Source organism: Hippoglossus hippoglossus, chromosome 23, assembly GCF_009819705.1.
Source record: "Hippoglossus hippoglossus isolate fHipHip1 chromosome 23, fHipHip1.pri, whole genome shotgun sequence".
In the NCBI taxonomy this organism is placed as follows: Eukaryota; Metazoa; Chordata; class Actinopteri; order Pleuronectiformes; family Pleuronectidae; genus Hippoglossus; species Hippoglossus hippoglossus.
This window is the reverse complement of record NC_047173.1, coordinates 13510506-13523468: the sequence shown is the minus strand read 5'-3', so window position 1 is coordinate 13523468 and position 12963 is coordinate 13510506. Positions and strand designations below refer to the sequence as shown.

Genomic DNA, 12963 nt, shown 5'->3' with positions numbered 1-12963 from the left:
ACCACTTCCTGTTTCTAAATGAAAATTACCTCATGCACAAAGCCTGGTCCACACAGAAATGTTTTTGCTCCATTGGTTTATTTTATAGGTTCTATTTCTTTCATCTGCCCAGCTCTTATTGATCGTATCATGCTAGTAAGAGAGAGAGAGAGAGAGAGAGTGTGTGTGTGTGTGTGTGTGTGTGTCTGTCTGGTGTACAGGCTGTTCTGTAATGACTGTGCAGCACTGCAGCAGCACACTGTCTCTGAAGTAGTCTCTGGGGTGATGGAGAGGTCACTAATGCACCTGAGAGAGGTGTGCGAGTGTGTGTGGAGAGATGGTGGGGTGAGATATTTTTGTGGAGGAACAAATTAAAGCGACACAGAGAGAGAGAGAGAGAGGTGGAGGGGGGCAGATAAAGAGGAGGAGGAGTCTTAAAAATAGACTTTGTCCACTGCTTTCATGTAATGACCAGATAATCGCTATGGGCAACAGTCTGAGGAGACTGGAGGAGTGGCAGGGATTGTTAGAGCACTTTAAAATAGATGGATACAAGTGTGTGTGTGTGTCTGTGAGTGTGTGTGTGTTTGTCTCCTTTTGATGGGACACATATTGTGCTGTCCTGTTGCTGTGGGATTAACATTCTCAAAACACCTTTTAATCCTTGCTGTCTACACTCACACACACACACAATACACCGCAGACAGAGGGCGTGTGTGTGTGTGTGTGTGTGTGTGTGTGTGTGTGTGTGTGTGTGTGTGTGTGTGTGTGTGTGTGTGTGTGTGTGTGTGAGAGATATATACAGTTAAAATTTCTGATATGTATATTCAATTATTCATGTGACAGTTGTGACATGTCAGTGTAAAAAAAAAAGCCTTGTATAGTAAATTAGGAATCTAAAGCCTCAAGACCTGAAATGAAAACTCATTAAATCTAAATCAGAATGAGTTTTAAATTATTCAATTAATATTTATATGAATTCATTATTATAAAACGGTCACACAGTCCAGTGAATGTACTAATGTACCTCCACCTGTAGGATGATATCTATACAGCATTAAGTGCTAAATTGAATATATCAGTAGATTGACAGCCAATTAATCTTTGCGTAATTTCTTTATAAAAATATGCATGTGATGGTTAGAGCTTCATAATTGAGTTTTTCCTTCCAGTCCTTCATGTCAGATGAGTGTAAATGTAGTATTGTGTGTTTGTGTGAGTCTCCTGGTGACGTCTGAAGTCGCACAAATAATTTACTGTCAGAGTCGGAGCTTCTCACTTCAGAGGACGTGATCTCATCCGACACTGAAAAGACTCATTATAAAACATGAACACTAAACACTAACGCTGATATTAGAGATGGCCGATGGTCAATTCATCGTTATTGGCCAAAAGAAAAGACGTGATTTGTAAAATAAAGGTAGAGTTTAAGATATTTCAATATTTTAATTAAGGTTTTTTCCTAATAGTTAGAAACCTGTCTTTAAAACCTTGAAAAGTGTGATAGTACATTTTTCAAATCATATTTTTATATATGTTATAAAAACATCATATTATAATCTATCCATCTATCTATCTATCTATCTTGTAATCCTGTTTTAGTCTGAGCTCATAATGTGCATGACGCACTCGTAGAAATGAATAAACTCATGAAGGAGTTCGGATTTTGAAGTTTGCCACAAAGATGGTGAAACTGCAGATGAAAACTTTCCATGCCTACAATCATAATAACTGTTCTTGTGTGAGGAATCTAAATGAACAGACCCTGATTTACATATTCATTTCCCTGCAGTGCAGCGATCACTTACAGTTGTGTCCTGTCGTATCCACATGGTGGCGCTGTTGCCTTTTGGTTCAGTCAGACCACCTCAGAGAACCCAGAGCGAGGCAATTAGAAAAACGGATTTCATTTAGGAAAAAGTCTCGTTCAGGACAGTGGAGCTCAGATAGTTTCTGCTCCTCCAGGGACATCGTCCTTTCGCTGAGTGGAGCCTGATATCAGAGGAGGCTGTTTGTCCCTGGTTCACCTGTGTGTTTGTCTTCAGGTCCGAGGATCTGGTCTTTGCGTTTACTTTATTCTCTTAGTCTATAAAGAAAATGACTGAACTCTTTCCAAAGCAATTTATATCATAATACAGCTGAATATCTTCTTGTGCTAATTCGCTCTCAAGTGCAGTTGATAGTCGACAGACACTTAATCACTTCATCACACAAAGCAGCTTTGATCCAGATGCTCGTCCCTGAGACTAATTACATAAGTTTGATGTCTTTCTTCCTTTTATTTGAAATGTTCCCAGGTACAGTTTGCACGTTGCACATTCTGTTGTCTATAACTTGTCCCTGAATATCTGCTTCAAGTGCAAAATATCTCCTGTTGCCGCAGCCGCACGATGTTTTCTGTCTGATTTCTCCTCCTTGTTCAGTCGACGCTTTTCAGTCACTGACAAATCACGTCTGCGGTACCTGCAACAAATGGTAGCTTCTGTTCCCGGGGGTAGAAAAACAAATAGGTGACCGACAGAGTTCACAGGATTTAGTTCATGTGTAACAAAGTATGTGTTTTCCTGACAGATACTTCTAATTGTGAGTTGTTTGCAAATAATCTCTTAACCTCTCGCGAAGTTTCCTGACGCCCCATCACTGACCTAAACCCATTTGAGATATTGATCCAATAGTCAGTTGTCTGGAAAGAATATTTGCGAAACTCTCTATCGACATGTATGGTATGTGGTTTGTAGGAGAAGCTGAACCCTGTTGAACTGGAGTGAAGACATCATTCTGGTCTCTTACGTGTGACGACCTGCTGGTGTGTGTGTTCACATTGTGTCTGTCTGTGTGTGTGTGTGTGACTCACCTACAGGGCTCAACTTGTCTCTGCATTCTCCTAGTTAATACAGCATGCCATTTCAGGAAGTACACACACACAAACAGACACACACAGAATGGGAATCTGTCCCGAAAACCTCAAAATGCACACACACAAACTTTCTGTGTGTGCGTGCATAAATATGTTTGTGTAACTGTATGAGGGGTCCAAAATAAATTGAGGACAGTCATGAGAGTTCAGCCTTTCTTTTACCACGTGTACTCGGTTGCCATGGCGGCTACTAGTTACCATAGAGACGAGAGATATGTGCACTTGGTATAAATGAATTGGAATGTGTGTGTGTTTGCTGGATTTGCCTTTTCCTGACATTATTCAAAATTCTCTCTCTCTCCCTCCGTGTGTGTGTGTGTGTGTGTGTGTGTGTGTGTGTGTGTGTGTGTGTGTGTGTGTGTGTGTGTGTGTGTGTGTGTGTGTGTGTGTGTGTGTGTGTGTGTGTGTGTGTGTGTGTGTGTGTGTGTGATGTTCCTGTATTTATCACCTTCCTTGTCACCTCTCCAAATGGACAGATTGTCTCACATCCCAACACCAGATGGTTCCTGCCTTCGTTAGACACTGCAGGATCAATCCTATACATTGTACAATAGAACCTACAGACACACACACACACACACACACACACACGCATCCACACTTCTGTTATTTAGTTCAGTTTTCACACCAAAAACACGTCTAATCGCGCCGTCACACCCTCTTTTCATTTCATACGTGTCCTAACATGAGGATAAAGTACGTTCACATACAGATTGTGTGAAAAGGCGAGTGAGTAGTAGCTGGTGTTAATTCCAGTGTGGGTGGATGTGCCTCAGGACTGCAGTGTACTTCACCGTCTCTGCTGGCCGAGATCGCTCTCCTGCAGCCTTATTTGGCGTTTGCACTTCCTGTTGTAGCGCTCGCCGTGCAGGAGATGGTGTGGGAGGTGTCAGGAGAGAATGTGTGTGACCCCCCCCCAAAGCACATCATGAACCTGTGGCTCACTTGTTCTACTTTAGAGGCGGAGTTGCTGCTTCACAGTCAACAGCTTCACTCGCTAACGACGGAGGATCGATGGCCCAGTTCATACTTGGTGTTAACGTGTGTCTTGTTTGACACGTTCACCAGTGGTCACACCTCAGATGCATTAAGATCATTTAAACATTCAGCAGTGTGAACACGGATGTATCATAAACCCCATCGAAGCCCAATTAGCGATGAACCAATCACGTGTTATAGTCGGTGAAATCAGTAATAGACCCATTTGATTTCCTTTAAATCCCAAATGATTAAGAATTCAGTGGTTATGCTTTTTGTTTAAATCAAATTTATGCTTAATTTGTGAATCATCGGAGACTAAAGAGTTTGTTCTGCAAAGATATTTCCTGAGGATCACATACGTAGATGCCTGTCAAGACAGAAATAGTCTGAATGACGTCAAGCTTTGTGGGTTGGATTTCATTCATCTGACACTCAGGCGTGTAAATATAAACTCTAATAATAAGCACATGATTAATATAAAGCACCAAACATAAACACACACAAACACTGGTGTTGTTGTAGCTAGATTCTGACGTCAAACATTTAAAATTTCGTACCGAGATGAGTTAATCAGGTTGTTGTGGTTGAATGTTGTGCACGTATCCGTATGTTGCACGAAACTCCTCGGTGACGATCTCAAAGCAAATGAGGCCTAAAGGAACATTGACTCATTCGGATCAGATAAATGGGAGTCGGTTCGCTCCGAGCCGTTTCCTGCCAGATGTCTAAACTTGTCTGGAGCTGAACAAAAATATGCGAGCACAATAAAGCCTAATGACATGGAGTTGGAAAGTGGAGGCTGCAGCTTGGGCATCGGTACGTGTTTTACAAAGTAAATGTCCCATTTGTTTTCTACTGAGAAAATGAGAGTTGAATTACAGTTGGGGCACGTCCAAGACTTGGATCAGCATCAAAATCTCCTGGGTTGAGGATGGTTGCCATGGCGACGTGGAGGTTAGGGCAATGACCAACAACCACAATGTCCTGGGTTCATCCAGCTCGGGACGCTGCTGGTCATTTCCCGTCTTGCTCTTTTCACTTTCCATTTATGGCGATCAAACACAGGAATAGAGGGTTCTAATAAATCATATATTTTAAAAACACTCCTGGTTGAATATGAAAGACAAGCAGCTGCATTAGACTCCAGCTGCGTCTTCCTTCGGAGGCTGCAGCCAACCAAGCCAATCTGACGGGTGGATCCTGTCCAGCCCAACATATCCCAGCATTCATAGCACTTCAGTGACAAACTGTTCCTCAAAGAGGCGCCGACAAGCGACAAGACGTTTCATGCTTCGACTCAACCGAACAGCTAACACTTCATGTAATAAAAAAAAAAAACCAAGGAGCATTAAAACTTTCTTGTCAGGTTCAACCTGAGCTCCGTTGCTAGGCAACAGCAGTAAGGCGGGACCAGATGGTGATGTCAATCGTGGAAAGACTCTGGAGACCAGACGATCTCATTTCGGTTCGGCCTGTGGTTTCTATGTAGCCCACAAGGAGGCGTCTCCGTGGGCCGAGTAGAACGCGTCCTCTGAATTGAGTTAGTATGTGGTTCTATGGTCATTAAAGCTTGTGTATATAAAAACATGGGAGGAGAAATTTAACGATTCCTGAACCTAAAAATCAATTAATTCAGTATATTTTCTAAACAATTAAAGTTTGATGAAAGTATTGATACCACCCTCACGTCTGTGTCGTAAATAGGAAACTACAGCCAGCTGCTTTTTTAGCTTAGCTTAGCATAACGACTGTGGGAAGCAGCTAGCCTTGGTCTGTCCAAAGTACACGTTGCCGCAACTTGTATTTAGTTTGTTTAATCTGTACAAAAAGTAAACACAAGAACAACAAAACAAGTTGTGGGTTTTTTTTGTGTGGTCGAACAATCAGTTGTCAATTAGTAGTCTTGTCCGATCACGAGGTTGCTAGGTAACCAGTGGGCACTGTTAGCCTGGATTGACAAACGCTAGCTGCTTTTCCTCTGTTTTCAATCTTTGTTCTTGGTGTTTTCAAACCAGCTGCTAATCAGTCATTCAGACATTAGAATAAACGTATTTATTAAATGTTTTGGTTGAAATATACATTTATGTTTTATTATATCGAAGATTCTGCTGCTGTTGAACTCTCTCAACTAACGCAACACACAAACGCACGTATTGTGAGCCTGTACAAGCCCAGTGTCTCCATAGTGACGAGATGGAGAGGAGGAGGAGGGGAAATGTAAGCTGGGTAGAGAGAGAGTGAGAGAGAGAGAGCAGGCAGAGAGAGAGAGGGAGTGTGTGTGGAGGGAGGGAGGGAGAGGGAGGGAGAGAGAGAGAGAGAGAGAGAGCGCTCAAGCAGAGACATGTAGGAGATGTAGTCTGGATGCCGCAAGCTGAGGGAAGAGGAGGAGTTGGTGAGCGCCTGAAATCTGCAGACGGAGTGAGTGTGAGAGAGGAGGGAGTCAAAAGCTGGTGGTGGTGGAGAGGAGAAGACGAGAGGAGTGAAGTCAGGAGAGCGTTGGAGGAGAAGACGACAGGCAGGAGGAAGGAGAAACACTTGTCTTGGAGAGAAGAAGAGAGAGAGAGAGGAGAAAAAAAAAAAAAAGACTGCAGGAGAGGAACTGACTTCTCAACCTTTCATTTGGAATTAGTCCCGTCTTGGTTGAGGTAAGTCTGGAGTGGAATGGAGGAGAAGAGGGAGAGCTGTAAAACGAGAGATGTAAAAAAAGAGGGAAGGGATGCGATGATGAGAGCTGATTGTTTTTCACTTGCTGCTTTAGTCATGCATCTTTACAGCTGATACTCTGCAGGGCAATGTGTGTGTGTGTGTGTGTGCAGGAGTTGGAGATTAAGGTTTTTTTTATGCATTTCGTGTGTAGGTGTCTTTTCTCGGAGCTCAGTGTTGAAGAATTCATTCGTCTTTGATTAAACACAAGTTTGCTGCAGAGAAACAAAGGGAGGCATATTAAATTATTTATACCTTCGCTGAAAATGAAGTAGCTTTTCTCTGATCTGATGCTGAGGAATCTGTTCAGCCTGTTTTTCACGTGTCGTCTTTGGTTTTTCTTGAACATCTATTCAATCTGAGCCATCATCCCGAGACCGGACCACGTTTATTGTCATGTACGACTTTCCCCGAGTCGGGTGTCAGCACCACAAGCTAAATCCAGTCCCTGGTTCCAGAGTGAGTCAAGTGAAGCTGAGGGGAAAAGAGGCAAAAATAGCTGATGTATTACTACTGCACTTAAATCCACTGAAATCCAATTGCTGCCCTAATTTGTCCCAATCTCATTTGCATGCACTTACGTTCTCCGAGAAGATGGAGAGAGAAGTCAAATCTGGGACGAGAGAAACAACATAGTACCTTAAGAGAGAGAGAGAGATCTTTTCAGGTTTCAAACTTTTAATGTCCTCGCCCCACTTTCCTCGTAAAGCAGCGATCATAATATTTTTCTACTATAACTTCCAGTTGAAAGCTTCTAACATTTGTCCACCGCCCAGATGATAAGTTAATAATTGCTCGCTTGTGTGAACTTGTTTTCTTAAAAAAACGATGAAGGGATAGAAGGCAACCGCGATTGTGCAAGACCCAAAAAAGTGGGAAAGAAGGAGACAGGTCCCAGCAGGACTGAGCAGAGGACAAGTATGTTCCTTCTCGCAGCAGCTGAGGAGGGAGCTGGACAAACACAAAGATTGAGTTGGAAATCCTCCCAGATGCTGTTTACCTCAGACGACGCTCCATCAATCATAATCCAGCCTCCTGCTCATGGAACTGTCACCGCGGCGACAGATTCCTCTTCACTGGCCGGCGTTATTCAGGAGGCAGAAAGCAGAGCCTGATGGATGATCCTGTGAAGGACGTTTGTGTGATACGGGCTTTTACAGTCGCCGGTGTAACTACGTCATTTTCAGAAAACACAACTTGTTTTATTCATTTATTTATTCATTTCTTAGAAGTAAGGGTGATTCATTGCAGGGACACTTTTATTTTACACCCGTCAGTCGCCGACGTGAGGACGGGACGGTTTACTTTCAAAGTGTTGACATATTATTCTGGGAGTGAAGTGGGTCACACGACAGGAGACGTGACAGACGCCTACACAGACTGTAAATCAGCGGATCTCTTGTTTTCATCGGAAACATTTGACCTAATTACCTAAAGTGGCCGAGGTGCACACATGTCTTTGTGTGTAAACATGTGTGTGCCTTATCTGATACAGATGAGGAGCCTGTTGCACCAGCTCTTAGTCAGTATGAAAACAAAGTAGTTGTTGGGTAGAGGTTAGTTATTAGTTAACTGCTGTTAGTGATAGTTAATTGAACCTTAGCTTGTTGATATCTGACCCATTTAGATTTAAGTGGTGAAATAGTTGTATATCAATGTCAACTAGATTTTAAGCTATAATTCACGAAAAAATTACTTGAGCCGATAAAAAATCCAATACTTACACTGGTGCAGATACAAGAATGAAATGTTAGAAACAAAATGGGCGATAATTCCTTTGTTATCAAACCTGTATGAGAAGGAAATGTACCTGAAATGTACATTTTTTATAGTTTAACTATAAAGATAACTACAAATGAAAAGAACAATACAAGCAAATATATAAAACTTGAATTCAGAAAATATGTGTTTTGTAAGTGCATCTTTTCTACGTCGTTTATTCTGTAAAACAAACGTTTTTTTGTATCTGCGTATATTGACTGATATGTCCGTGAAAGGCTGATATGAGAAGATTTATGATCAGCTAATTCAAATAAGATAAATCAGTCGGGCTCGAAAAATAACACAACACTACACCGGCACATTCAAAGGACTGAAAGTTAAATTGATTTCAACATCTCTTCCATTTTTCATTTTGAAATACGAGCAAGCAGCTTCTCAGAATTTAGGAATCACAAAGATAGTCATAGATTTAAGAATAGTCGGAGCTTCCATCACACACATCGGCGCCTTCTCCTGCAACATTTCTCACTTGTGTTGCATCGGGGACGGCGGCGGCGGCAGCGGCGGCACATTTACTCAACAGCTCCTCTTTTCATTTTTCAAGCTCCCCACTACTCGGGGAGAATCGCGAAGGAGCCCAGCAGCAGGGGGCCGTCAGGAGCTGTCCCCCAGCTGCCAGTTATCAGATGCACATATGGCTGCTACAAGCCTCCTATTAACCTGATCCTGTATCTGCAGCCGGTTTTGTGTCCCCGGCAAACAGGACCTATACTGTACTCGACACATTCCACTGCCTCCGACCACGAGCAGCTGCTGCAGCGCACACGTCACCAACGTAGACATCATCGCGGTGTCACCCTTCACTGTGTCATGTCATGAGGTCACGCACTTCACACACAGGTCACACTGTCGGCTTCAAGACCCTGCTTCGTCTCAGAAACTCATTCAAGCATCAAACCGGTTTAATAATCGAAGAACTGACACTTTTATTAATAATGGATTTAACATTATAACGTGATATTTATTGTTTCTGTGTTTAATTTAAAATCTCCTTCTGCGTTTTCACTGTTCGAACACTAAAGACGAAAGGTGCATGAAGTCTTTGAAGCTCCCACACAATATTGTTCTCTCTCTCACACACACACACACACACACACACACACACACACACACACACACACACACACACACACACACACACACACACACACACACACACACACACACAGCGGGGGCTTGAGGAGAGTTGCAGTGTGAAAATCAGTCACATCTCAAGGCTTTGAAGTATTTATCAATCCATAAAAGAATATTCATAAACCATTTCCTGTCTTATGGAGGTTTCTATTCACGAGCAGCTCTGTGTGTGTGTGTGTGTGTGTCTCTCTCTCACACACACACACACACACATGCAGCCTGTGCTTCCAGTCATACTTACAGTTCTCCTGCTGTTAATGGAGATATATCTGTCTCCATGTAGGCAGGCTGACTAACGGCCCACTCCCATTGGCCGCCTGCCTTCTCAGCAGTGTAACGAGTCATCCTATTGGTCCATCGTTTTTAACACATCCCCCTTAGCTACAACTCCAGCTCCCTGGTTGCCAGGCAACCCGTGGTATCCGGTTTCCCTCCAGTGTCCCCCACCCTCACTGTAATGTAGTGTTTCTCTGTATGTGTGTGCGGGTTTGTTTTCATATCCCAATGGGGACTTCAACGTGAATACACACTAACCGATTGGGACTTGTGTTGCCATGGGGACCAAATCTTAGATCCAATGTATTTTTAGGTTAACGGTTAGAATTAGGTTTTTCGGTTTTGGTGGAAACAATCAGTTGTGATGGTTGAAATTAGGGTAAAGGGGCTAGAGAGAGAGCATCTTGCCAGTGAGTCTGAGATTGTGTAAAGTGTGTGTGTGTGTGTAAAATCTATTGTGTCCAGGCAAATCAATACTAATCTTGCCCCACTCGTTACTGGAGGGATGAGACAACGAGGAGAGGAAGGCGGCCGACTGTGATGAAGTGTTAAAGGTTAGAGAGACGTCAATAATCAGGGTGAAGAATTAGCCGAACGTGCACGTTATTCACATTCTATCCGTTCTGTTGCGTAACAATTCCTATTGATTATTTTATCCCCGTGGGCAGATTTGGTGCCACAGGTCGGGGGAAGGATCATTAGCTGACATGATCTCTTAGATTTAAATATCTTGCACAAACCATTTTGATATTCTCCAAACTCCATGACGCTGGTCACGTGTTTTTAATTTCTCCAGCCCGAGCTCTCGACCAAATTCTGGACAATTTCCTGTGTATTCAAAGAAATAGTCGGTGAAAGTTTCCAGTGGTTGGCAACTGCTCTCAGTGAGAAGTCCGGCAAACAACCTCCTTAAAAAATGTTTCTCTGTGTTTGTCTTTTTGTGCAGATTAAACAAAGGAGATCTACAGTTTTAATTACTGAGCTTTAGAGATGTTTACCGTCTTTATGCTAAGCTAAGCTAACTGCTGGCTCCAGCTACATAGGAAACTAGAAAAAGAAAAGGTGTATTTCCCAAAATACCAAACCACTGCTTTTTAAAAATGTCAGAAAATTCACATTCATTAATTATTTATTTCCTAGTTATTTATTTTAGAATATTTATTGAATGTGGTGGAGGAAACTAAACCTCATGAAAACTATTTTCATTCAATTTATTCAGTGTTTCCATTTTGGGAAACACAGTCTTGAAACCGAATCAGAATCCTGACCATGAAGTCTTGGAAGCTGCAGCTCTCTGTTTGTCATTGTGGTCGCCGGCCACAGTCTAACTTCTCTAACCACAGTGTCATAATGACCTGAAAATATTTTTCATTTCTCACAGTGTTTCCCGTACATCAACAGATTAGTGGCGGCCATAATAGCGTCATTGACCACCACATACTTAACTGTCGAGATTTGGCTCCTGGTCTGTGTCCACTACTTTATAACTTCATTCTTAAACTCTGACGCTGAACGTTTGTTGCCTCAAACCAGGAGAAAACTGTTTTCATAGACTCAAGACTCTACTTTTATACATTTAAGTTTTTAGTCCAAATGACAGAAACATTCATCCATGCTTTCATTATCTATATCCTTTTCCTTTAATGGTATTTCTGTGTGGTTAACGTGTCTGAGTGGAGAATCTCCAGCTGCCTCTGTAACAAATCTGAGAAAGTCTGGACCCAGCTGTGGGAACATACATAGAGAAAGAACCATTCAGCCTCACATTCACAAACACAGACGATCCAGAGTCTGTTGGTGTGAATGTAGTACAAATCTCATAGAAGAGAGAAATATATTCTAGAGGACGTGACTCCTGCGTCCTCAGTGGCGGCCGCGCCGGCGTTCTCCAGCCTCTGAGGATTCAGGGTATGTGCCGATCAATACAACCATTGAGTTGGGCTGTAATGTATTCTGACCCGGGCCGTTTAAGTAACCTCACTCCAGTGATTCTTAGCTGTGGAAAATCAATCCAGGTTTCTTTGATGTGTCGGCGGGGGCGGGTGGCGCTGGACCCCCGATCGCACCATTAGCGGACGCCGCCCGAGGGGCCGTGGGGGGGTCTGTTGATACCGCTGAGGTCACGCCCTCATCGTCTGCAGGGGGGAGAGGCGATCGGTCATATTGACACGAGCCTGGAGACGGTAGATACGCGAGGAGAAAGCCAACAAACAAAAGAGGGACCAATCACAGGCCGTTGCTAAGGCCGAACAGAAGAAAGTCTTCTCACTGCGGAGTGTCGTCTTTTATTAGGCCCAATCACTAACACACTATTTGTTCTCTCCCTCTGTCATCTGGATATAAGAGGGGGAGCGGAGTGGAAAGAAGGACGGAGGAGAGACGTGTGAGAGCAGATGATGAGCAGTGATTTCAGGTCAGGGGAGTATGGACGGAGAGCGAACAGGAGGGGAAGGAAACGGGACGAGAGGGATATTTAAACGAGTCAGCGTCGATTAAACAGAAGCACAGAGATTAATGAAAGTGTTTTCACTCCGTTCCGTCCCCATCATTAAAACTGTGCGCCAGCTCGAGCACAGACAGTGACCGGACTGTCGCGTCCCTCAATGGGTTTCACGCTCCAGTGACCCGACCAGCCTCCAATCTCCCCTCCAGTAGGAAGCAGAGAAAAGGCTTTTTGTCCCCAGTGTCCTGACGGAGGGAGGTCGTCCTTAATGTCCTCCATCACCGACCCTCTCCACTTAACCCTTATTATTGCAGCGGCCGCTGCAGCTGTCCTCATTATGTGGTTTCCCTTCTTAATTTAGAGCCGGTCATTTTCTGGGAAGTTGAAGGAAATGATTCAGCAGAAACAGGATTTCTCTTTTTGGCGGCAGGTGAAAGTTTCTCAACTCTCCAGGGACATGTTTCTCTTTTCATGACTCAAAACATCAAGTTGAAAAACTCGAAGGTGGAAGAGTCGACGTGACGATCGGCGAAGAATCAGATCGTCATTTTTCATGGTTTAATTTTCGTACTGAAGTGACAGCGGGCTTCAGAGAGGAGACGGCCGGGAGAGAGAGCACAGCTCCGTGTGGCGGCTAATCCGTTAATCAAGCCCGTTCAGTCTGGGCTAACGGGACTGTTAAAAGGATTAGTGCATTGATCGGCACACACACACACACACACACACACACACACACACACACACACAC

At 43.4% G+C, this 12963-nt stretch overlaps 1 protein-coding gene and 1 long non-coding RNA gene across 7 annotated transcripts in view; one reads left to right on the top strand and one right to left on the bottom strand.

Annotated features, from left to right (window-relative positions):
- anks1b (ankyrin repeat and sterile alpha motif domain containing 1B) overlaps positions 1-12963 on the top strand; it is a 163369-nt gene that overhangs the window by 131233 nt on the left and 19173 nt on the right. Inside the window, exon 1 of one of the 6 annotated variants that reach the window (XM_034579032.1) lies at positions 6202-6522. The exons of the other annotated variants lie outside the window; for them this stretch is intronic. The gene's annotated coding sequence lies outside the window, so the exon portion shown is untranslated. Of the gene's footprint in view, positions 1-6201; positions 6523-12963 lie in introns of those variants that run through there. 6 annotated transcript variants of the gene reach the window in all.
- Positions 6452-7936, bottom strand: LOC117757679. Its single transcript, XR_004613183.1, has 3 exons — positions 7162-7936; positions 6836-7054; positions 6452-6558 (listed from the first exon to the last, which is right to left on the bottom strand). It is a non-coding gene; the product is annotated as an uncharacterized LOC117757679 (long non-coding RNA).